Raw genomic sequence first — 26189 nt, 5'->3', positions numbered from 1 at the left:
GTCCCACTGTTGACTTGTGCTGGCTATGTGATGCTGGTCAAGTGACAACATCTACATCCTCAGAACAGTTCTCTAAGATCACAAATTGCAGAGAAGGCATCTGTTTGCATTGGTAGAGAGAGTTCCTCACTGGAGATCCCTATAACAATGTAATCTCAGGTCTGGTACTAAAATGATGATGATGATGATGATGATGATGATGGTGTTGATAAATTTGGTTAAATATTCTAATCTATCAAGATCCTTTTGAATCTCAACAGTGATCCAATATGTAAATTATCCTTTTTAGCTTTCTGTTTGCCCCTACAATCCCACCAGTTGGGTCACTTCCTCCTTTGCCACTTTCCATTTTTGGTGGCACAATGGATAGAGTGTTGAACTTGGATTCAGGAAGACTTGAGTTCAAATCCTGCTTCAGACACTTCCTAGTTTTGTAACCTTGGGTACATTTAGCTTGTCTCAGCCTCAGTTTCTTCATCTGTAAAATAGGGATGATAATATCACCTACCTCATAGGGTTATATGCAAGGATTAAATGAGACAAAATATATAAGTGTTTTGTCAACCTTAAAGTGATATATAAATACAGTTGTTGTTATTGTTATTTCAGGAGGAGCAGGGCTTGGGCCATTAAGAAACAACTTGAGAATCTGTGTTCTATAGAGGCAGACTACCTGCTGCAGGGTCTCCCACCAGAAAACAGGACTGAACCTATGCTTCTGAAAATCCCAGCTTCCCAAGGCCATGCTCTGTCCCAGGCGGTCTCACAGCACTGCCTGAACAGTTAATAGCCTCAGCACCTGGATGAGGATCCCAGCATGGTCCCTCCTCTTCTCTCTATTTTACTTCCTAGCCCTGGTGAATAAATTAATCCCTTAATACATAATTAACTGGAAGTTGAAAGGTGAAGTCTAACTTAACCAATTTACTGTTCTGGAGCCAGTTTAGTTTGGATCATGTGATTTTAATTCTTTCTGTGTGACCAGGTGACAGAGGAGGGGGAAAGAGGGGAAAAAGGAAAATGCACAGATTAATTTCATTCCTTAACCTTCCTAATGCATCTGCTTGCTTGCATCGGGCTGCAGACAGCAGATCATCACATGATTTATGGTACTGACCGCTGCCTGCATCTCTCAGGCTAATGACACATACACTAAAGTCATTGATTTGTATGAGTAGCCTCCACTCTTCATTTATCACAATTTAATGTAAGAGTTTGCAATGCAGAAAAAAAAAAATTTTCACATGGGGAACATGGGCCCACAGGCCCTGCCGCTAACCAGTTATGAATCATTTGCTGCCTTTTAATATATAGACTGTTCTATTCTGGAAAATGCCCTATAAGGTCATATCCCTCCCTGGAACATCATGACAATTAAAGCCCCCAAAGTAGCTGTTTGAAGATGCATATGGAGTGTGACCCCCTCGCACCTTCGTTAGCTCACTCCCTCTTGTAATGCACACTATTGATTTGCTTTTGAACTCTCTGGGACCCTTCATAAACTGCAGCCTGCGTTCCTGAGGGCTGGAGGGCAACCTTAGGATTTTCCAGGAAAGGCACAGCTGTGGCCCTATAAACTATATGGAGGGATTAGCAGAAGCTGAGGAGTAGAAGAGAATCAAGGGTGCAATTAGAGAAGCAGGACCCTTCACATAGGATCAAAAATCATGGACTTAGTGCCAGAAGAGAACTTATAGGTCATCAAGTCCAACACTCACATTTTACAGATGAGTAAACTGAGTCTCAAGTTTGAGTGACTTGTCCAAAGTCACACAGATAGAAAGGGGCAAAGACACTGTGTAGTACAGAGAAAGAGCACTGGGTTTGGAGTCCAAAGGTCTTAGGTATTTGATTGTAAATCAGATTGACCTTGGGCAATTAATTGCTTAATCTCATTAAACCTGTTTCCTCACCTATAAAGTAAGGGGATTGGGAGATGGGGAAATTTAGTGGATTGAAGGGGTAGCCTAGAGCATAGCTTCTCTTCAATCACTCCACATAAACTTAAAAAAAAAAGTCAGCCCCCCCCAGCAAATGCAGCAAATATAGCAGTGAACAGAAGAGGAATATGGAACATGGAAAGAAGTTGCCATAAGGTAATTCTTATATTAAAAAAAAACCCTGAAGATCATCTCATTAGCCTGTCATTCTTTGCAGTCCTGATCCCCAGTCTGTGGACAGTCACCCTCTATTCCTCAGAGAAGCTTCAGTTTGGGGCATTTAATTTTGAAATAAGCCATTTTCTTTCAAGTCAAGTTAAGGACCCAAATCAAAATATGATTGGTGCTTAGGAGGAAGGAAAAGAGAAACTGGTTGTAACAATTCAGTATTATTCAGGGAGAAACAGGAACCAGAATGATTTGAGACCAAAAAAAAAAAAAAGAGGTAGACATGACATATTTGCAAAGATATTTTAGAGTTTTCCCCTTCTCAGGGTCCATGGACTTTTCTCCAAATCCTTAGCAACCAGTTCCCAGTGATCAGTGGGATGATGAAAAAAACTCATTTATAGAGAGGAAGGAGGAACATAGAAGAATGGTACTGAGAAAGATGGAAAATAGCTGAATAGCAGTGACTTTTTTGGTGTCTCCCTGTAGTAGCCTTCCACAATGTCATCTCCTTTAGGCCTTGAGAGACACCAATATCATTCAATAGAGTGTTTTGGGAAAATAGAAAGCAGGGAGCAGAAACTTAGGGAGGCTTTCAAAGACCTTGGGTCCATGGAAGAGAAAATGTTGAAGGTAATGACAATTTTTTCAGCATGGAAAAAAATCTGTAGAGACTGAACAAGACAGATAAAAGATGACTGAAAAGGCATAATTAGAGTCCTAGCAGTTCCATCTCAATGAATAAGTACTCCATAGGAAAGGAGATTCAGCCAAAACCTCTAGAGGAAGGTGAAAGTATTACCAAAAAAAATCCCATAAGACCCCAGCAATTAGACTAATGTATAAAAAAAAGTTAGGACAGAAATCAGAGATCTCAAGAAGAGAGCCACAAATCTAACAAGACAGTGGAGATCTTCAATAATAAAGACACTCTAAAATCACAGACTCAAAGAATTTGGTATTTGGAAAGGACGTCAACAGCCACCGAGTTCAACTGATAGATGGAAGAAATCCTCAGTATATACCATCCCTGATAAGTGGTCATTCATCCTCTACTTGAAGATCCTATCATGTCTTACTGTAGCCCATGCTACTTTGGATAAGCTCTAATTCTTGGATAGTTTTTCCTGACTCAACTGTAAATTTGCATTCTTGAAACTTTTATGCGTTGCTCCTGGTTCAAAACAATAGATTCTCTGAAAAAATAGAACAACAGAATTGGATAATAAATATGAAGAAGCTGAAGGAAAATTAATTGAATAAAATCAAAAGACAACAAATTTGGAAGGACATATTAGAGATTGACAAAACAAGAATGTGGAACTTACATATAGGCTATGAGGATAATATAGAAATTATAAAAAAGACATGTATTATTTAATGGAAAAAAAACATTAACTTAATATGTTCACCTAAACTTGAATGGATTAACTCCCCCCCCGACAAAGAGACTGAAATAATTCTCCCCTCAAATTTTTATATGTAAGAAACACTTTTCAGAAACACAGATATTAACAGATAAGAACTGGACCTATCATTTCATTGATGTAGGGAATTTATGGTGAAAAACTTCTTCCACCAGTTTAGGTCAGATCTTTTTTTCCCCCGGTTGCCTAGAGCACTGAGTGTTTAAATGACTTGTCCAGTGTCACACAGCCTGAATGTGTCAGAGGTGAGATTTAATTCCTTTCTCTCTGGCTTTGAGACCAGTTCTCTATGCACTATTCTATACTTCCATAGGTATAGACAGAATGCAAATGAGGACTTGGACAAATCTATTTCTTTCTGGCAACAACAACAAAAAACTAGAGTAGCAATGAAGATTTCAGACAAGCCAAAAATATTTTTAAAAATGACTATGTCAAGAAGAATAAACAAGAAAACTATTATGCTTAAAGATACCATAGACAATTGAAAGACAGCTTGATTAAAATATATGTGCCAAATTGCATAGCATATTAAGATATTAAAAGAAAAGATAAATGAATTGCCAAGAGATGTTAATGGTAATACAATAAGAGATTTAATATACCTTTCTCAGAGATGGATAAATTCAATAAAAGATAAATATACACTTAAACAGACTGTTTGAAAATATAGATGTGACTGGTCTTTGACGATTGTAAGATGGGAATAGTAAATAACATGCTTATTTTTAAAGATCTTATCTTAGTGTCAGTCAACATGCATTTATTCATTAAGCATCAGCTATGAGCCAGGCAATGTACTAAGTGCTCACAACACCATGAAAGGCAAAAACAAAACAAAACAAAACAGAAATGCAGTCTCTGCCCTCGAGGAGTCCACAATCTAATGAAGAAGATAACAATGTAACAAAATATGTACAAATAAGACATATGCAGGATAAATTAGAAATGGCCAATTCCCCCTTAATGCTAGTACCTTCCCTCTGTTACTCACTTCCAGTTTATCCTATACATAAGAAAAAGCTGGGAGTGATATGGTTAGACTTGTACTTTCAGGAGATTTTAAAGTGTTATAAAAATTAATTGTATACTAGGGCATAAAGAAATCTTAAACAGATGTAGAAAGGGAGAAATAATAAATTCTTTGCAGGTCATAACACAATAAAAACATTTTTTAGGGTCTAGATCTATGGATTTCACTGGTGTGGGAACATTCTGGTGAGGAAAGCTCTCTTATCAATTCAAATCTATATATCTTTTGCAAATTAGCATTAATTAATGAAAGAAATAGAAAATATGAACACCTAAATGGAGATTAGGCAATTACATCCTGGATGAATGAGTAAAAGCAGATAAAAATCTTGGATTTAATAAATAATTATGATAAAGGCAATGATGAAAAGGAGAAAAGATGCCAAAAGTAAGAGGACACATCTAAAATAATCTTCAGAGAAAAAATATATGTCTAAAAATTTATATTAGCAAAATTGAAAAAAGGGAGCATCAATGAATTTATCATGTATTTCAAATTGTCAGAAAATATTTATTAAATTATTATATAATATATTATTGGTATAATCAAATTGTTATTTATAAAATATATTATTATATTATTTTTTATTATATTATTTTTATAAAATATAATATTAATATAATTATTGTATTGTTAATTATAATTGTGTGATATAAGATATATATTAAAAAGCATTTTAGCAACTCCAAAAAAGTATGAAAAAATAAATCCTAAAAATTATGGAAGCAGAGAAATTGAATATAAAAAGATTATAAAGCTGATAAACAAAAGAACAATATTTTTTAAAAACTAACAAAATTAATAAACCACAAAGTAACCTGAATGAGAAAAAGAAAGGGAAAAAACAAATGACCAAATAATGACAACAGTAATAAGGGAACAGCTTGATTTCACAAAAGAGAGTAAAAAGAATTATCAGAAACTGCACATAATCACATCCCAAAAAAACTGAGAATTCAAAAAAAGAAGATGAGTATCTCTACAAATATAAAATACCTAAACTAATAAAACAAAACGTAAAGATCTTAAATAATTCAAGACATCCACAAATTTAAGTAGGGGAAGGAGGAAACCCAAAGTCATATAAATGCTACAAATGGTGTAGCATTTATATAGAGCAATCAATAACTATGTTATAGAAATTAGTATCAAAAATGGAACAAATTCCTTTAATGAAGGAAAAAATATGGTCTAAAATTGATACTCAAAATACTGAGGTACAGGAGAAGAGAACATTTTCACCAATAGATATGGTTGTAATAATTTAAAAATCTTCTTATGAGGAAACCAGAAAACAATTTAATGTGATTAAGGTGATGCATGTTAGGGATGCATGAATGGTTTAACATTAGGAAAGAGATTAACATAATCAAATAGATAATAAAAATAAAAAAAAACATGATTATTACAATAGATGCTGTTAAATCCCCTGATGAAAGACATTTGCTTTTGTTGACCCCCCCCCCTCCAAAAAATACAACTTAAAAATCATGGGCAGGGGGGAGAGTCAAGAGGGTGGAGTAGAAACAGGACTTACATGGGGCACCAGCTTTCACCTCCTCCAATTCATGTAAAAAGTGACTCTGAAGAAACTTTGGAGCTACAGAGCCCAAAAAATGATACATAGAAGCTAACATCCAGCTGAGGACAGCCTGGCAGGCCAGCAGGAAGTGGCCAGCACAGGGCTCTTGGAGCCCAGCCCATCTCCCCCAAGACCCAGTCAGAGGCTTTAGTCTCAGGGCAGGCCTGACCAGCCACTTGTTGGAGGGACTTCAGATCATCAGCAACTGTGGTGGTTTCCAGAATTATCAACCCGTAGATGCTAAGGCCAAAGTGAGAGGTCAGTGCAGTGTGGACTTTGGGATCCGTGACTTTAGGAGTGTAGTTGGCCTTTGCCCCCAGGGTGAGAAACCACTGAGGCACCACAGCCACTGCCACCCCCACATGGCAGCTTCAGCTCCTGGCCTGCAGATTGTAGTGGGACCAAGCAAGCAGTCTGAGGGGTAATTGATCTTGCTTTAACCTGCTTGGATCTGGATTAGAGTCTAGGGTAGAGGTCCTGGGGTGTGTGGTCAGCTTGCCAGAGAATGTGGAGGCTTGAGAGAGGGCACCCGACTAATACCTTCAGCAGCTGAGAAAACCCCAGCAATTTGGGACAAATCTGCTCCCTCTGGTAGCAGAGTTCTACTGTGGTAAAAAACTCAAGTCAAGTAATTGAGTGGCAACATGAGTAAATGAGGGATGCAAGGCAAGAACAGCAATCTGATTCTGAATTCCTTTTTTGGGGACAAAAAGATTGGGGTAATGAACAGGAGGAAGACAGTGAAGTCAGAACTCCTGCACCAAAAGTTTCCAAGAAAAATATGAGCTGATTACAAGCCATAGAGGAACTTGAAAAGGATTTTGAAAACCAAATAAAAGAAGAGGAGGAAAAATTTGGAAGAGAAATGAGAACGATGCAAGAAAATTATGAAATGAGAGTTAACAAACTGACTGAAGAAAATAACACATTAAAAAAAGAGACTAACTCATATGGCAAAAGAAGCTCAAAAAGGCAATGAGGAGAAGAATGCCTTAAAAAGCTGAATTTGCCAGGTGGAAAAAAGAAACTCAAAAGCTCACTGAAGAGAATCATTCCTTAAGAATTAGATTGGAGCAAATGGAACCTAGTGACTTTATGATAAATTAAGATACTATTAAACAGATCCAAACAAATGAAAAAAAATTGAAGGCAATGTGAAATATCTCATTGGGAAAACCACTGATCTGGAAAATAGATCCAGGAGAGATAATTTTAAAATTATTGGACTACCTGAAAGCCATGATCAAAAAAAGAACCTAGAAATCATCCTTCAAGAAATTCTCAAGGAAAATTGCCCTGATGTTTTAGAACAAGAGAGCAAAATAGAGGTTGAAAGAATCCACTGATCACCTCCTGAAAAAGATCCCAAAAAGAAAACTCCTAGGAATAGTATAGGCCAGGTTCCAGAGTTCCCAGATTAAAGAGAAAATATTACAAGAAGGCTGTTATAGGAATGTAACTTTTTAAGATCTTCCCTGCCCCTAGTTTAAGTGCACCCAAAGCCTGTGGTGGGAGGCTTGTTTTTCAGGAATGTCAATACCTTGGTGCTTTGTGATTGGGCAGTGGGTCAAGAGGGTTGTTACATTCTCTGACCCAGGAGAAGGCTATATAATCCCTGATGTGAGACTTTGTTTTGGGGCTCACTTTGAGAAGTGCTGTGTGATTTGACCAGATGAAACTCTGGGCAGCTGTTGAGAGCCCCCTGGCTTTGAAAAACCCAGATGTTGATGCTTCCCTCTCTGGTACGTGTGATTTGGTATTGATGTAATGGTTGGACAGTTGGAGGCCTGAATGCTTCAAATGTTACTGTCTATATACTCTGAAGTTTGGGGTGCTGACCTTTTCCCCCTGAACCAAGGAAATGATATGTTTGATTGATTAAAGCAAGATTATTAACCCATTTTGAGTTGCTTTCCTTCAGAAAAGCAGATCTAAGAACCTGAGCTGGCAGCCAACCTGGGGATGCTGGGGTGCTTGCTGCTGCACAGCCAGGAAGAAAAATTTGAATATTGTGGAATCACAATCGGGATAACACAAGATCTGGCAGCTTAAACAGTGAGGGATCGAAGGGCTTGGAATATGATATTCCAGAGGTCAAAGGAACTGGGATTAAAACCAAGAATCACTTACCCAACAAAACTGATACTCATGTTTCAGGGGAAAATATGGTCATTCAGTGGAACAGAGGACTTTCAAGAATTCTTGGTGAAAAACAAAAACAGAGTTGAATAGAAAATTTGACATTCAGATACAAGAAGCAAGAGAAGCATGAGAAGGTAAACAGGAAAAGAAATCATAAGGAACTTATCAAAGTTGAACTATTTGTATCCCTACAAGGAAAAACAATAATTGTAATTGATGATTTTTTTCTGAGTAAGAGAATAGTTGAAGGGAATAGAAATGTATGTATATATATATATAGATATAGATTATAGATAGATAGATATAGATATAGATATATACACACATTCATATATATGTTTATATAGGAGTTTATATGGGCATATGAATACATATGTGAATGTGTGTATATATGTATACAGGTATACATAGACAGAGGGCACAGGACCAATTTAATAGGAAGGGATGATACTTAAAAGGTGATATTAAGAGGTGAGAGAGGAATATAATGAGAGGAGATGGGGAGAGACAGAATGGGGTAAACTATCTCATATAGAAGAGGCAAGGGAAAATGGTTACAAATGGAGGGGAAGAACAGGAAGGCAAAAGGGAATGGTTCAACTTTATTCTCATTGAATTTGGCTTAGGGAGGGAATGACATACACACTAAATAGGGTATCCCACCCTACAGGAGAGTAGGGGGGAAGGGGATGAGAGGGGGGTGATGGAAGGGAAGGCAGGCTGGGGGGAGGAAGTTGGAAGCAGGCACTTTTGAAAAAGGATAGGATCAAAGTAGAGAATAGAACAAGTGGGAGGTGGGATGGGGGGGATTGAAATATAGTCAGTCTTTTACAATATATCCACTATGGAAATGTTTTGCATAGCCACACATGTACAACCTATACTGAATTGCTTATCTTCCCAGTAAGGGTGGGTGACAAGGGAGGAAGAGAATGAGTCTGAATTCAAAGTTTTAAAATCAAATGTTTAATATATCTATATCTATCTATCTATCTATCTATCTATCTATCTATCTATCTATCTATCTATCATCTATCTATCTATCTATCTATCTATCTATCTATCTATCTACTATTATTAATATTATTTTACATGTAACTGGGAAATAAGACATACAGGCACACAGGCCACCATGCCCTACTAGAAAGTCAGAGGGGGTATGGGGGAAGATATGGGAAAGAGCAGATTGGAGGAGGGCATGTCCAGTGGGATCACAATTTTGGGGTGGTGGGTAGGGGAAAAATGGGGAGAAAATTTGTAACTCAAAATCATGCTGAAATGAATGATGTAAACTAGAAGTTAATAAAGAATTTGATTAAAAAATCATAGAAAGGGATGGATCCCTCTTTAATATGATCAAAAATATATATCTAAAAACCAAGAGCTGATAATATCTTCAATGCAGAAACACTAGAAACTTTTACAATACAAACAGGGTTAAAATAAGAAGTAGTATTCCCAATACTATTTGACAGAATTTTAGAAATGTTATTCATAGTAATAAGGCAAAAAATATAAAAGTATAAACCTCATCAAAGGGGAAAAAATTATCCCTATTTGTAGACAATACGATAGTGTTCTTATAAAACATGAGAAAAACAGCATGGAAATTAATTGAAACAATCAATTGCTTCAGTAAAGTAATAAGATATGAAATAAGTGCACAAAAAATCATCATCATTTTTAAAGAATGCCAAGAAAAATCAAGAAGAAACAATAGTAAGAGTAATTTCATTCAAAAATAACAATTTACAATCTACAATTTAACCTATGAAGAATGCAATATTTATACAAATATTACTAAAAACACTATAGAAATAATGACAGTTGCATAGAGTTAAATACTGCTTATGGTTTGAATTCCAATATAATTAAAATGATGATACTACTTAAATAAATTTACATATTTAATGGTGTGCCAATTAAATTACCAAGAGGACTAGACAAAACCAATGAAATTCATTTGGAGGATCAAAGGATCTAAAAACCTCAAGAGGAATGATGAGAAAAAGTATGAAGGAAGTTGACATAGCATCACTTGTCTTCAAACTATGCTATGTTTTCTATTTTTAAAATTCTGAACTTAACACACAGCAAGTAAAATTAACAAGTGCTTGTGTACCTCCATGTATATGAGAAAGCAGGAAAAAAGAGATACAGGAAATTATGAAGCTCTATTAAAGCAAAAAAAATCTTGCATTTTCTTCTAATATAACAAATTATACATATTACTTGCATTTTAAATTTTTTTTAAATTATTATTCTCCACAAGTATTATTACAAATGGTGTAATATGCATCACCTTAATCATATTAAATTGTCTTCTGGTTTCATTATAAGAAGATTTAAAAAATTATTACAACCATATTTATTGGTGAAAATGGTCTCTTCTCCTGTACCTCAGTATTTTGAGTATCAATTTTAGACCATTTTTTTTCCTTCATTAAAGGAATTTGTTCCATTTTGGATACTAATTTCTATAGCATAGTTATTAATTGCTCTATATAAATGCTACACCATTTGTAAATAATGTAATGTAAAAATTGTTATTTTCCACACATCATATTCCCCCACATTGAAGAAGGGAAAGGACATGAGGGGAGAAGGAAGAAAAGGAAAGGAGAGGAGAGGAAAGGAGTGGAGAGGAAAGGAGAGGGTAGGAGAGGGAAGAAGAAAAGGGAGGAGAGAAGAAAAGAAAAAGAGAGAGGGAAAGAGAGGGGAGATGAGAACAGACATCATTTATAACAAATGTACAAACAAAGCAAATTCCTGCTTTAACTATGTCCAGAAATACATTTTGTTTTCTCAACATGTAACTTTCAAAGCTGTTCTATTTGCCTTGTTCTGGTTTTTCTTCTATTCTCTTCTCTCTCCCTCTCTGTTTCTCTCTCTGTCTGTTTCTCTCTCTCTCTCTCCCTCCCTCTCTCCCTCCCCCCCTCTCTTTCTCTCTCTCTCAAAAATAAATAAATATTTTTTATAAAAAAATTAAAAAATTGGGTAAGAGAAGGGAAAGGAAGGGGAGGAAAGACAGAGACAGAGACAAAAAGAAAAAGATAGAAAGAGAGAACAGGAGAAAGATCAATAAGAAGACTCAGTAAATTTTTAAAAAGCAGTTAAAAACAGTAGCCCAATATTTTGTAAACCAAATAATGTACATATAAAGGAGTCTTCTTTTTTTTTTTTAAGAAGAATTACTAAAAACAAAACAAATTAGAGAGCAATTTGAGAGAAATAAGGTTTGGATGAATATCCTATATCATATACTAATGCAATGTAGATAATCATGATATTACCCTCTATACAACCCCCCACACTCCAAGCTATCCCCATGCTCCCACTGGAACTGCTTGTCATTATCACAGCCATTTTTGAAGATAGGAGAAGGAGGAAGAGGAAAAGAAGGAAGAAGAATGACAAGAAGCCCCGACTCTCCTGTACATATTGAACTTTCCTCTATAACAAAGGAAAACAATCATAAACAACTGAAACAGTGACTGTCTTGGATAATGTATGTGACATTCTTCCCTAGAAGTCCCCTACCTCCCTGTCATGAGAAAGAAAACATCTTTCCTAATCTGTTTTCCAGGACCACTACCAAATTCTTAATTACTCACAATTCAGTTTCTTTTTAGTGAGCTTTCATTTACATTGTGGTAATTACAGGAAAAGAAAGGAAAGGAAAAAAAATTCTTTTTGTTTATTTTACTCTATGTTGATTTATACAAATTTTCCCATTTCTCAAATTCATCTTTCCTAACTTTACAAAAAATTTCCATTAATGTAACACAGTTTTTTTCAGTCATTCATTGATTGATAGGCACCCATTTTATTTATGTTTTGCTTTTTGTTTTGGGGTTGGTTTTTTTTTTTTTTGCTACAACAAAAAGCAGAACTTTGAATAGTCTGATAAATTTATGCCTTTGTTTCTTTCTTCTGCCTTCCTGAGGTCCCATTTGTGGGACTGATGAGTCAAGAGTATTGAGAGTAGGCATTTTTCTTGCATAATTTTAGATTTATATCTAGGATTCTGAGATCAATTTAGACCCCCCCCCCCAACAGTTATTCGATCAGCAATCAGAAAGCAATTGTGGATGGCCTACTGTGTTCCACGATAAGCCCTAAGAATACAAAGAAAGGCAACCCCCCCTAAAAAAAAAACTAATCCCTGCTCTCAAAGAGGTCACACTCTAATGGGAGAGACAACATTAAAAAAAACTATGTAAAAAATATACATATATACACACAGGATAAATTGGGCGCGAGGATTAAGGCAGACTGGGAAAGGCTTATTGCAGAAGGTGGGATTTTAGTTGAAACTTGAAGGCAGCCAGGAGACAGAGATGAGGAGAGTGTTCCAGGTATGAAGGAAGTTGTTTTTGTTGCTGCTGCTGTTGTTGTCATCATTATTATATTTAGATCTGGAAAGGACCTAAGAGATTATCTAGTTGAATCTACTAGTTTTCTAGAAGAGGAAACTGAAACATAGTGAGTGTGTTTTATCAAAAGTTACTCAGGTAAGAAGTGTCAGAGATGGGATTCAAATCCAGTGCTGATTTGTCTGCTCACAAGGGAGGAAAATTACTTAGTTTGACTACCAAATAACAATAATAATAACTATTAGTTATAGTACTTTTAAGACTTACAAATTCTTTATAGTCATTATTTCATGTTACCCTCACAACAGCCCTGTAAGGTAGGTGTTATTATTATTTAAGAGTTGAAGAAAATGAGCCAGACAGAAGCTAAGTATCTTGTTCAGTGTCACACACACTTTGAACTAATTTGAACTCGAGGCTCAGCATTCTATTCACTGATTGATCCTCCTAGATTCTCTCTCTTAAAAACAATAGGTTTCATCTAGATGACTTTTAGTGGGTCCATGTAAAAAATTAAGCTGATTATCAGTCACACAAGTAGCAAGTTCTAAGCCCTGGAACAACATTTCAGTCCTCTGACTTTTGAACCAGTAATCTTTCCACTCCACAACTTAACCAAATTAAACAATACAACTCAGCCCAATTCAGTGTATATATGTTAAGCACCTGATAGTTTCAGAGCACTGTGCTCAACAATGAGAAAGAGACAAAAATGAATAAGAAAATCCCTGCCCTCCTAGAGGTAACAGTTGAGCAAAAATATAGAATACACACACCAACAACTTTAATACTCAACAGACTGTTAATGCTCAATAGAGCAAAAGAACCTCAAACAGGGTAACAAAGAGGCAGGCACAACTGAAAATGACTAAATAGCAGCAAGAAAAAAATATAATATTTAAATAAGCCAGGTACCCCATCAAAAAAAGTACTTTGGAAAGCTCGGGAGGAAAACAGTAACTTCCAACTCAGAGAATTATAGAGGACTCTAAAGAAATGCCAATTATAGAATCCACAAACACTTATTAGCATGGTGAACAGCACAGAGTAAGCATTTAATAAAAGCATATTGACTGATTCACTGGTTTACCCATCTTGTACAAAGCCTCAGCGCCAACACTGTGTGAGATAGAAAATCTCTGTTCCAAAGAGTTTCCAAATCATTGTGTTATCATGAAGTTATCTGGTTTGAAATAAATGAGCCACCTAATATAGCTTAGAAATCTCTTCACTATAAGGAGTTTCCTGTTAGGGGATTTATGGTAATAGAAGTTGACCTAGATCTCTATCTGCATTCCAAGCTCAAATATTAACTCTCTCATTAAGATTAGACATGTCACTTAACTTTTCTAAAGTTCAGTTTCCTTATCTCTAACATGAGGGCAGGGCTCAGTGACCACTGAGGTCCCTTCCAGCTCTGTGTGTATCTCTGCGTTTTAACAAAAAAAATCTGAATTCTCTTTGGTTTTTGTATTATCAGCACTTCTACTTTAAGGGGTAGGAAGTGGAATTCTGGCAGGTATTACTTGGTAAGTAACATAAGGTGGCCAAAGATCAAAGATGATAGAATATGAAGTTTTAAGTGAAATGAAGTGATAGAAATAAAGTTTTCAGCTAAGCTTAAAGGTGAAAATGTATATAGTCGCTCTATCAGCTGGTTCCATCTCATTGAGAGACAATAAAACAAAAACCAAACAAGACCCAAATAGAAGTGGGAGAGAACTTGAAACTATGTATTTGGAGAAGAATACTCTGTAAGTATTTGAAGGAAACTAGCTTTGGAGTCAGGAAGACCTGGTTTCAAATAAATAACACCTACTAGCTATATGACACAGGTCAACCTCTCGGAGCCCAAGACTCTCTAAGACTTTTAAATTACAGGGAAGGAAATGGCCCATACTAATAAGTTGCTTCCTTACAGAGACTTCTTCACCAATGAAATTGAAGATCTAAACCCCCAAATGAGGGACAGGTTAATACCCCTTCCCCAAAGAATTCAGAAAACCCCATGGAACTTGTGTCTTGAAATGGTGTAATACCCACCAGCAGTGGAAAAGTGGTAAGGACTGTAATGTGACCTCGGATTTATAAAAAGTCACCCACACTCCCTCCTATTGTGGGAAATTGATTCTGTCTAATGGGTTTTAAGGAATGATGTTTTAATTTAACTACCCAAGAAGAGAGGAGACCGAAGGCAGAAGAGAGAGACTATTTGGGATTGGTAGAGCCAGTATTATTCAATGCAAAGAGTTTTGGCGTTGGAGTCAGTAGTTTTAGTGCAGGCTTTGTCACTAATCGTAGGATGTCACTTCTTTACTCCTCAATTTCTTTTATCCATAAATGGAAAGAGTTTTATTCTAATGTCTCTTCCATCTCTGATGCTCTCTTTTTTAAAATTTGGTCATAAGAAGTTTATGTATGTTTGCCAGGCCAGAGGCTACAGAAGCAGAGAGAGGCAATAGTAAGCCATAACAAGAGGTAGGAGTGAAGTCCAGGGCTTTTGACTCTCCAGCTCATGCTCCTTCCCAGCAACTACACAGAATGAAACTCTCTACACTTGGCTTAATTTCCAAGAAACTATTTCAGTGACCAGAAGTAACTCAAACATGATCTTGGCAGAAGTGCTGACTCTGGTACATTTAAAAAGATACAAGACACAGATAGACAGGAAGACAGACAGACAGACAGACAGACCCACACACACACACACACACTTCTTACCGCACTAGAAATGTTTTCCTAAATAGTTATGTATAAGTCACATATTTTCAAATGTCACATTTTAAAGAGGATTTGTGAACTTTTGGTGATTTGTTATACAAAGTAAATAAATATTCCCTAATGTATCTTCCTGGCAAGCCTTACTTTCCATAAATCAGGTTTACTTAAAGTGAGACTTATTGACAATAAATAGACATTTCCCACAGCAGCTTCCCAAATCTACATATGAGGCCGAGGTACAGAAGAGAATCAGATGTTATCATAGATCTAGGACTGGAAGGGACCTTGGAAGTTATCTAGCCCAATCTCTTCTTTTTACAGATTTTAAGCCCCAGGGATGTTAAGGAACTTTCTCAAGGTCATACAAAGATTAAGTGTCAGAGGTAGACTTTAAACCCAGCTCTTCCTGTCTTCAGAGCCACTATATTGCTATTTGTGTGCTCACACATGGGTATGGGTATATTATGTATTTATGTATGTATATATGTACATGCATTCATGAATGGATGCATTTTGTCTATATATACACATGTATGCTTTGGAGGATGGAAAAGATAAGTTAGAACAATAGTCTAATTGATTGGATATAGGTATATGATGTTTTCACAAAGTGACAATTATATTTTAAAATAGATTCCACCCAAATGGCCTCCGCTAATGACTAGTTCATGTAATTCTTAACTTTCCCTTGTCTCAAAATTATTACATTTATTTTCTTTTTTTTAAACGGATTTTTGGGGCAGCTAGGTGGCGCAGTGAATAGAGAGCACCAGCCAGGAAGTCAGGAAGACCTGAGTTCAAATTTGGCCTCAGACACTTAACACTTACTAGCCGTGTGACCTTGGACAAGTCATTTAACCCCAATTGTCCTGCCCTCCAAAAAGGAAAAAAAATAAAATAAAACAGATTTTTACCAATATTTTTGTTCTTTATATCACTTATATTTTCCCTGTATCCATTTACCTCCTGGAGAGCCATGCCTAATCAGAAAGATACTTTTAAGAAAAAGAGGGAAAAATTGTAAAATCAATCAATATGTAAAAAAATCTGTCATTATATGCAATGTTCCAGACCTTGTAGACAACTCCCAAAACCCCTCACAATTCTCCAAAGGAATGGAAGAATGTATCTTCGACTATTTCTTCCTTAGGGGCAAACTTGTTTAATTTTGCAATGTTTTAAAAAATTGTTTTGTGACTATTCTTTCAATTTCCATTGTTGAAACCATTGTGTATATTGTTTTCTTGGTTTTGCTTACTTCACTATAAATCAGCTCGTGTAAGTCTTCAGAATTCTCTTTTAGTGTCAACCAATCAACGAACATTTATCAAGCACCTTCTATGCACCAGTATCACACCATCTAGCACTAACTGGAATAGTTTGCCATTATTTCACATGCTTTAGATAAGATCCACTAGGATAACTCTTTTTAAATTCTTTGCTCTCCACCACAGCTCTCAGATAATCCTGTGATCAATAAAGATCTATTGGTTCCTTGAAAACTAGAAAGTACAAATGACACAGCAGGAACAAATGTGACCTCTTATGAGTTAATCTTAGTGTATAAATTCTTGTTTATTCTTGTGCAATACTTGATTTGATTAGCATTATCCATATCATTTAAATTATCACCAGAGGCTTGGCTGACAAGTGATTAATATTTTTGGTAATAGAAACCCATGAATACATCTACTAAGGCATAGAAGGGTTATAATCTATGTCACTGGAAGAATTGACCATATCAGTGAACTTACTGATAACTGAAATACTAAAGAAATACCATTATTATAATAGCATTACTATTATCATTATTATTTGGCATATATCATATTATTTTTCAACATGCAACCAATGAATTCTATTTTCAAAGTGATCTATTTCTTTTATCGGATCTTTTTTAGAAACAGCAGACTAGATATCATTAATTTTATTTTTTACAATTTCCTCATCTGTAAAATGGGGATAATAAAGACTTCTACTTATCTCACAGAATTGCAGTGAGGATTAAATGAAAAGATGTATTCAGAAGTTCTTTGGGAAGTTAAATTTACTCTAAAAGCAAAAGAACTGCTATTTTGTTTCTGCTGTTGTTATTTCAATAAATTATGAACCTGGAATTCTGTCATTGGGGTTGCTCTTGGAATAGAAAGAGCAGATAACAATCTATCTATAATTTCCAGTCTTAATAGAGTTTCCTGAGACTCAGAGAAGCTACATAGTTTGCCTATGGTCACAAAACTAGTAGTTTACAGAAGTAATATTTGAATCCTAATCTTACTGGCTCCAAGTTCAAAGTTCTATAGTTCACTGTTCCATATTCCCTGTCATTAACATTATGAGAGGAAAATATGACTAGCAAGATAACAGAGTAATTGCTTTAGCTAAACCACAATAAACCCCAAACCCAAAAGAAGTTTCACTATGATACAAACTTCTTATAGTTGTTAAGGTAAAAAAAGAGAACCTCTACCTAAGGTAAAATAAAACAAAACTCTTAACAAATGAACACCAAAGAACTCAATTACTTACGGTTTATTAGGCTTCTGATTCAGCATACCAAACTCCAACTCACTCAATTCATAAAGCACAATGAAGACAAGCAAACTCACAGGCTTGTCACTTGGGGTCTAAGTGTAGGGATGTCCCATAGCAATGTCTTGGAATGAAGCCTGTGACCCCTGCAAAAGGTATCAGGAACCTAAAAAAGAAAAGGACAATGACTGAAAGGAGGCTAATAAACAGAAAACTTAGGCAGGGCTGCTATTCCACTTTGGCACTCAAAGCTAGAAGCTAGAAGAGCATGATAGCTAAAAATCATTGAATACTATACTGCAAGATAAGAATTTCTGAATTTAGACAACAAAGCACTGAGCTCCAGAGAATTAACAAAACACCACCTTAAAGGAAAAAAAAATTCAGACTCCAAGGAATGTAGTAAGTAATTTTGCAATTTCAGTGACAAAAAAGATATTAAACATATAAAGGAAGAACAGTTCAAGTAATATAAGATTATTTCATATTCATGAGAAATCAAAGAAGAGAATGGAATAGTATAGTTCAAAAACCAAAGGCTCTTAATCTGCAACCAAAATAACATATGCTTCAAACCTAAGCCTAATAAGACAGGAAAATGTGTACTTTCAACAAAAGAGATGCACTTTCAACATCCTTACAGTGGTAAAAAAAAAAAAAAACCAATAGAGCTGAGCAGATTATTTAACTTGTAAATACCCCCAAGTAAGAGAAACATAAAAAATGGACATCTGTTCAATATTAAAGAAGGAATAAAAGGAAATTATTATATATTGATGGATGATTGTTGAAAAAAGAGCTATATATGTAGGGGGAAGAATAAGGAGGGATTAAAATGAAAGGCTAAATATTTAAAAGGTACTAAATGAATCAGAAGATAGAAAGATGAAAAAGCTGAATTAATTTGGCATGTATGAAAACCCCTCACCCATTAAGTAAATCTTTTTTTTTTTTTTTTGCATAAAGAGCTACTAGAGTGGGACTTTAGATGAATGAAGATAGGAGAAGGTGACAGGGTGTAGTGGATGATGCATGTGTAACATGTTCATATGTGAATAATGAAAGGAATACTCATTCCTTCTCAGTAAGGAACAGGACTGTGGGACAACTGGATAAAAGCAAGAGAAGGGGGTGGGAAGGGAAGGGAGCAATTGAAGGATATATGTGTATGTGAAGTGTATCATCAAGAAAAGGAAAGAGTGCTCCTAAAAAATGTTCCCTTCAAAGGGGATGTATATTTTGCAGCAAGAGACAGGGACCTTATGGTCCATTGCATCTGGTAGAAATTTATACATTCAAAGACTACCTTCTCTGAGAAAGGGCTGTACCTCTTTGGACAGCATCCAAGGGCAACCAACACCTATGATAATAGTGAGAACCAAAGATAATGTAATTTTTGTTGTTTAGTCATTTAGTTGTATCTGACTCTTTATATCTTCATGAATCATAGTAGACCAAGTCCCTCTGTCCTCCACTATCTCCCAAAATCTGTCTAAGCTCATACTCATTGCTTCCATAACACTATTTATTCATCTCATACTCTGCCATACCCTTTTATTTTCACCTTTAATCTTTCCCAACATCTGCATCTTTTCCAATGAGTCCTGTCTTCTCATTATGTGTCCAAGTATTTAAACTTAACCTTCAGTGGTGGTTTGTCCTTTGATCTTGAAAGGGACCATGACATCAGGAAGATGGTGCCATGACTTGCAAGTAAATTGAATTTCAGTGAAGGAAGGCTGTGCAAAGTCACCAGTCTCACTTTCTTCTCCAAAACCATCTGGGTCCAGGGACCAGATACAGATCAGAATGACTAGAGATGGCCCAGGATGCAATGGGAGACTCTGGCCTTTTCAGCTAAGGTCTTTCCTACATCTTTCTTTGACTGAGTCACCCATTCAGGGATTAGGGCTGTTTAAGAAATGAACCAAGGGATGGCCCCATTAAGAAAAAAAAAAATCAAACTGGGAGACCCTCAGGTTTCTGCCCAAAAGAGAAACAATTACTATTTACATTCATTCTGAATCATTAGGACCCAAACAATATGTCCTTACCCAAGCACTAGCTTCAGTATTTGACCTTCCAATGAATAGTCTAAATTAATTTAAGTTCTGACTCATTTGATCTTCTTGCTGTCCAAGAGACTCTCAAAAATCTTCTCCAGCACCACAATTTGAAAGTGTCGATTCTGCGGTGCTCAATTTTTCTTTTAGTTCAACTGTTATCATCATACACTGTTACTTGAAAAACAATAATTTTGACTATATGGACCTTGTTGACCTCTGTTTTTTAGTATGCTGTCAAGATTTGCATGGCTTTCTTTCCAAGAAGCAAGCATCTTTTAATTTCATGGCTGCAGTCGCCATCTTCAGTGATCTTGGAGCTCAAGAACATAAAATCTGACAGTTTCCATTTCTTCTCCCTCTATTTGCCAGAAACTGTGGGACCAGAGTTCCATGATCCTGGGTTTTTGTTTGTGTTTTTTAGCTTCAAGTCAGCTTTTATACTTTCTTCTTTCACTCTCATGAAGAAGTTTCTTAATTCTTCTTGTTCTGCCATTAGAGTAGCATCATCTGTATGTCTGAAATTGTTGCTCTTCTGGCAACCTTAATTCAGGCTTTTGATTTGTCCAGGCTGTCATTTTGTATGATGTACTTTGCATATACATTAAATTTAAAAAGTGACAATGTGTAGCCTTATTACACTCCTTTTCTAATCTTAAAACTATCACTTGTTTAATGTTTGGTTCTAACTGTTTCTTCTTTCAACTGCATGCAAGTTCCTCAGGAGACAAGTAATATGATCTGTATGATCTGGTACTCCCATCTCTTTGAGGACTTGCCACATTTTGTTGTGATCCACAGAGTCAGAGGCTTTAGTGTAGTTGAAGAAGCAGAAGTAGATGGTTTCTGGAACTCTCTTACTTTCTCCATAACCCAGCAAATGTTGCCCTGCTCATTTAAGTGTGGCCTTAGAAATGGAATCTAATCATGGTAATTAGGGAAGGGTAAGATTGATAATTGTTACTTGGGACATAGAGTGATTTCAACCACAAAATAATGCTTCCATTGCTCATTGCTTCCTTCATGAACTGATATTTCAATGAGACAAAGCAAGAAAAAAGAACAATTGTAGACAATGGTCTACAAAAGTAACAATAGAGAAAGAGGTTACCTCTAAAAGTGAAATATAGCAGAAAGCAGGGAGAATTAGACAAAATTAATAATAGCAATAATTTAGGTATTGCATAGAAGAGAACTTTCCAACCTAGTACTTCAGAAGTTTTACCTTTGTGAGAGACACAGAGAGAATAAAGAAGGAGCAAGGAATGGTTAGATATGAATAAAAAAACACATTTAAGAATAGACTAGAATGAAAGAGAGAGATAATTAGGAAGACAAAGCAAAGAAAAATGTCTTAGAAAAGGTCACAGCAAAAGGAATAAATAAGTTTGTAGGGTAGATGGAACAGGAAGATTTTTTTTTAGCAATTTATTTAACTGGGCAGGATAAAGAGAAGGGTCACAAGAGGGGCATAAAGGAAAAAAATACTGTTTATAATTATAAAATTATAAGTCAATTCCAAGAACTTAATATAAGACAACTACATGGGAGCAAAGGAAGAGGTAGAAAGAGATTCCATAGTTATCGATTAGCTTCAAAGTAGTGTAAATTTAATGTGTAAAGTAAAATATAAAGTTAATCAAAGGACTTACAAATGAAAAAAGTGATAAAAATAAAAATGGAGGTAAATACAGGCAAACAATCATAACTTTAAGTGTGAATGAATTAAGTAATTTAAAATATAAAACAAAAAGTAGTGACAGAATGGATAAAGGAAAAAAAAGTCTAACAATCTGCTGTATAAAATAGCATATCTAAAAAATATATATATACATACAGAATGAAAATGAGAGTCTGTAGCAAAATTGACTACGTACCAGGTGATTATTTATTAAGTAGAAGTTGCAATCATGCTCTCAGACAAACCAAACAAACAAACAAAAATTCCTGACACCAAGAAGTATTATAGGAGCAAGGAAGCTACATTACAATTAAATGAATTGCAAAGAATCAATAATACTACTTAAACATATATGTATCAACTAGCATAATATTTAAATGTATAAAGAAAAAGTTAATTGACTTTCAAAAGGATAGCACTATCAATGCAGTAATTGGAGGAGATTTTTATATACCTCTCTCAGAACTGGGCATGTCTAATAGAAAGATTTTAAAAATGAAAATATAAGACTGAACAAACTATTGGATAATTTAGAACTGTAAAACAAAGTATATTGTGAATGAGAGCTTTGAAGAATATACATATTTCTTAGCACCAAATGGTACCTTTACAAAAATAGAACATGTCCTGAAGCACAAAGAAGTTAAAAATAAGAGTAAAAAAGAAACATAAATACTCAAAATATCATTTGTAGATCACAGCATAATAAAATGGTGATTTAGTAATAATAATTACCAAGAATAGTAAAATAAATAAGTGATATTAGCTTAAATAGAGATTTAGTAATGACATTCTGAATGATTGTGTTAAAGAATAAATAATAGACAATTATCATATAAGGAGAATAACACCAAAATTTCTGGAATGCAGCTGAAGAAGTTCTGAGAGGAAAAATTGTATCATTAAAAGGATATGCTAACAAAATAAAAAAGAGAGAGAGGCTTAATGAACTGACTATTCAGTTAAAATAATTAGAAAATTAGGAAATATACAAACCCAAAATAGGCAGAGATGAATATCAAAAATTCAAAAAGAAATATAAAGAAGGGGAGTGGAGGAACATAAGATTCTCAAGAAAAAAAGACTGGTTCTTTAAAATGGTTAACTAAATTTATAAACCATTAGTTGACAGAATAAAAAGTGGGTGAAAATCAAAGAATGAACATTAAAAAATGGACACAGTGAAATCACAACAGAGAAGAAAAAATTTCAAAACTTGGTATACATATTATATGTTAGCAAAACCAAGATTTAAAGGAAACAGAAGATTATCTATGAAAATATAAAATAACCCAAATTAAGAAAATATAAAAATAGATCTTAAAAGCCTCATATGAAATAAAAAGAAATTAAACTACCTGCAAAGAAACTACAAAAGGGAAAAAGAAATCCCAATCCAAACAGATTTACAGGAGAATTCTATCAAAATTTTAAAGAGAAATTAATAACCATGCTACATAAATTATTCTCAAAAATTGAGAAAATGATCTACACACTTCTTTTCCAATATAATGAAAAACAATAAAATAAAATGATAAAGCAAAGTTACACTAGACCAATATCACTAATGAATATTGATTTAAAATTTTTTTATTAAATCCTACCAAGTAAAACAAACAAACCTTACAGTGAAGTGCCCCAAAAGCAATTTACTATGACCACATTGGATTTATTTCAGGGATTCAAGTATGATTCAATTTTAGGAAAGTAGTTAACATAATTAAAAATATTAAACACAAAACTCTCTCCCAAACATATGCTTATTTCAGTAGGTACAGAAAATGCCTTTGAAAAAGCCTAACATTCATTTGTATTAAAACCCCTTGAGAGCATAGTTTTGGAAATGTTGTTTACATGACAAAAAGTATCAATCACATATACATATACATGTTTGTATATACACTCTCACATATATACATATATGAATATATACATATACACCAAAGTATACTCACATGTATACATGCATCTATAACCCAAAGCTAGGATAACATACAATGTGAAAACACTAGTAATGTTCCCAATAAATATAGACATAAATGCTTCTATTCCCTACTTCTTTGACTGTTCTCTATCATAAATATAAAATGTATAAAAAATTATAAATATGGGGCGGCCAGGTAGCACAGCGAGTAAAAGCACCGGCCCCAGAGTCGGGATGACCTGGGATCGAATCCGGGCTCTGATACTTAGCACCACACCCAGAAATAACTGGCCGTGTAACCTTGAGCAAGTTACTTAACCCCAATTGCTTAATAAAAACAAAAATGTTTGTAAGAACCAAGCTTGGACCTAGAGAAGAGCTGTGAAAACATACCTCCCTCTACTCTTGGTACTCTGGGTATAAAATTTGCATATACTGTGAGGCATTATGTATATATTAATGATTGATGATGAAGTATTTTTTCTTTCTTTTTAATTTTTTTTTCTTTTTGGAGGGCAATTGGGGTTAAGTGACTTGCCTGAGGTCACATGGCTAGTTTTGTGTATGTGTGTGTGTGTGTGTGTGTGTGTGTGTGTGTGTGTGTGTTGAATGTCTGAGGCCACATTTGAACTCAGGTCTTCCTGACTCCAGGGCTGGTGCTCTATTCACTGTGCCACCTAGCTGCCCCTTTTTAAATTTTTCTTACAAAAATAATTCACAGGCTAGAGAAAGAGTAAGGCCTATGTTTGGAAATAAGCGTGATGTAAAATGGAAATATATCAATAAAACTAAGATGGTGGAATGTTCTTTTTTAATGAGAAATGACAAATCTAATGAAACCAGAAAAACAGAGAAAATGAATTAATTGATTCAATGTAATAAGCAGAAGCAGAAGAATAATACAATCACTACAATAATGGGAAGGAACACTTAAAGGAAGCTATAATTTGATTCAACATAATAACTAGTCTGTGAACCAGAGGACTGAAGATGAAACATACTTACCTTCTTTGAGTAGGTAAGTGGGAGACTATGCATAATGAACGTTTCATATGTTGTTAGCCATATTTACTGTACCCACTGGTTTTGTTTAAGGATAAGGCTCAGGGTGCTTTATTGGCAAATGATTATAGTGTGGCTGTACCCCTGATATCTAGCACAGGATTCTCTCTGAATGCATCAGTAGATTTCTGTAGAATCTAATACACAATGCAGACTATGGAATTTGAAGAATGAAATAAAGTTTCTGTATTCCGCCAGACTCGTGCCTTTACTATGGGATAATGAGTCCATTTTTTAAAAACTAACCTCATTCTTCAACTTACTTGGATTTGGAGAACAGATTTTCAGCTTAACAGTGATTTCCTTGGCTTTTATCATTTAAGACCATTAACATTAATTGAAACCAAACTTTAATTTAATTTACTACTTAGGGAAAAATGTTAGTTAAACATGTCACTGTTAGCACTGTCAGCTCTCTCCCCACTACAGCATACATTTAATCTCTACATATGTCTCTAGGTTTCCCTGCTACCACACCTGTTAATGTCATAGAGCAACAGCAGAATGGGGGCACAGGCTAGGGAGGAAAGCTGTCAAGGTCATATATATGTATTTTTGCACATTAGGATTTTTTTCCGAATTATTCAGTCTCTCTTTGGTGAGAATTACCTTGTAAATTCCACCATGATATGCAAACCCCTTCAAATGAAAACATAAATAAATAAACACATAAACACACAAATAAATGAATGAATGGATGGATAGGTAGATAGACAGACAGATGGACAGTCAGACGGACAGACAGACAGACAGATAGATAGATAGATAGATAGATAGATAGATAGATAGATAGATAGATAGATAGATAGATAGTTAGATAGGTAGGTAGGTAGGTAGGTAGGTAGGTTGGTTGATAACCCTAAACAACATGATGAAATTAGCTCCAATCACTTTCCTATTTGGCCCTCTCACACAAGAATGGTAACTGATTTAGGCACTATGCACCCTCTTTTTCTCTTCCCCACACCCTTATTCAAACTTTCTTTCAAGATAGAATCTGATAAAGTCAGGAATCAAAGATTGATATAGTTGACTATGGAGGAATGATTTCAAAAAAATAAAATTAAGGTGTAAAAACGATGGATGCCCTGGGAGAATGGGGGAGGGAAGAGGTAGAATGGGGTAAATTATCTCACATAAAAATGGCACAAAAGAAAGAACTTTTAGAGTAGATGGGGGAGTGCTGGGGAATGCATGAACATTACTCTCATTGGAATTGCCTCAAAGAGGGAACAACTCACACACACACACACACACACACACACACACACACACATACTCAATAGAGTGTATAACTTGCCCTATGGGGAAGTAGGAGGTGAGTAAGATAACAGAAGGGGTATGGGTAGAAAGGAGGATGGTTTGGGGGTCAGTGGACAGAAGGAAAGCAGTTTTAAAGAAAGAGAGGGGAAAGAAGAAGATAATAAAATCAAAGCAGCTACATGCAAAGGTTCAAAAGAGAGGGTAAAATGGGGGGAGGAGAAGAGAGAGAGAAGAAGAAGAAGAAGAAGAAGAAGAAGAAGAAGAAGAAGAAGAAG

At 35.2% G+C, this 26189-nt stretch overlaps 1 long non-coding RNA gene across 3 annotated transcripts in view; it reads right to left on the bottom strand.

The window, feature by feature from the left end:
- LOC138157113 (uncharacterized) overlaps window positions 1-26189 on the bottom strand; it is a 128281-nt gene that overhangs the window by 48390 nt on the left and 53702 nt on the right. For all 3 annotated transcript variants that reach the window (XR_011167299.1, XR_011167297.1, XR_011167298.1), the window contains exon 2: window positions 17919-18087. This is a non-coding gene — a long non-coding RNA (uncharacterized lncRNA). The remainder of the gene's footprint in view (window positions 1-17918; window positions 18088-26189) is intronic.

The sequence above is a fragment of the Petaurus breviceps genome, unplaced genomic scaffold (assembly GCF_028583685.1).
Source record: "Petaurus breviceps papuanus isolate PSGF00001 unplaced genomic scaffold, PetGlider_PUasm1.0 171, whole genome shotgun sequence".
NCBI classification, from domain to species: Eukaryota; Metazoa; Chordata; class Mammalia; order Diprotodontia; family Petauridae; genus Petaurus; species Petaurus breviceps.
The sequence above is the reverse complement of the archived record's forward strand: the minus strand, read 5'-3'. Positions and strand labels throughout refer to the sequence as shown.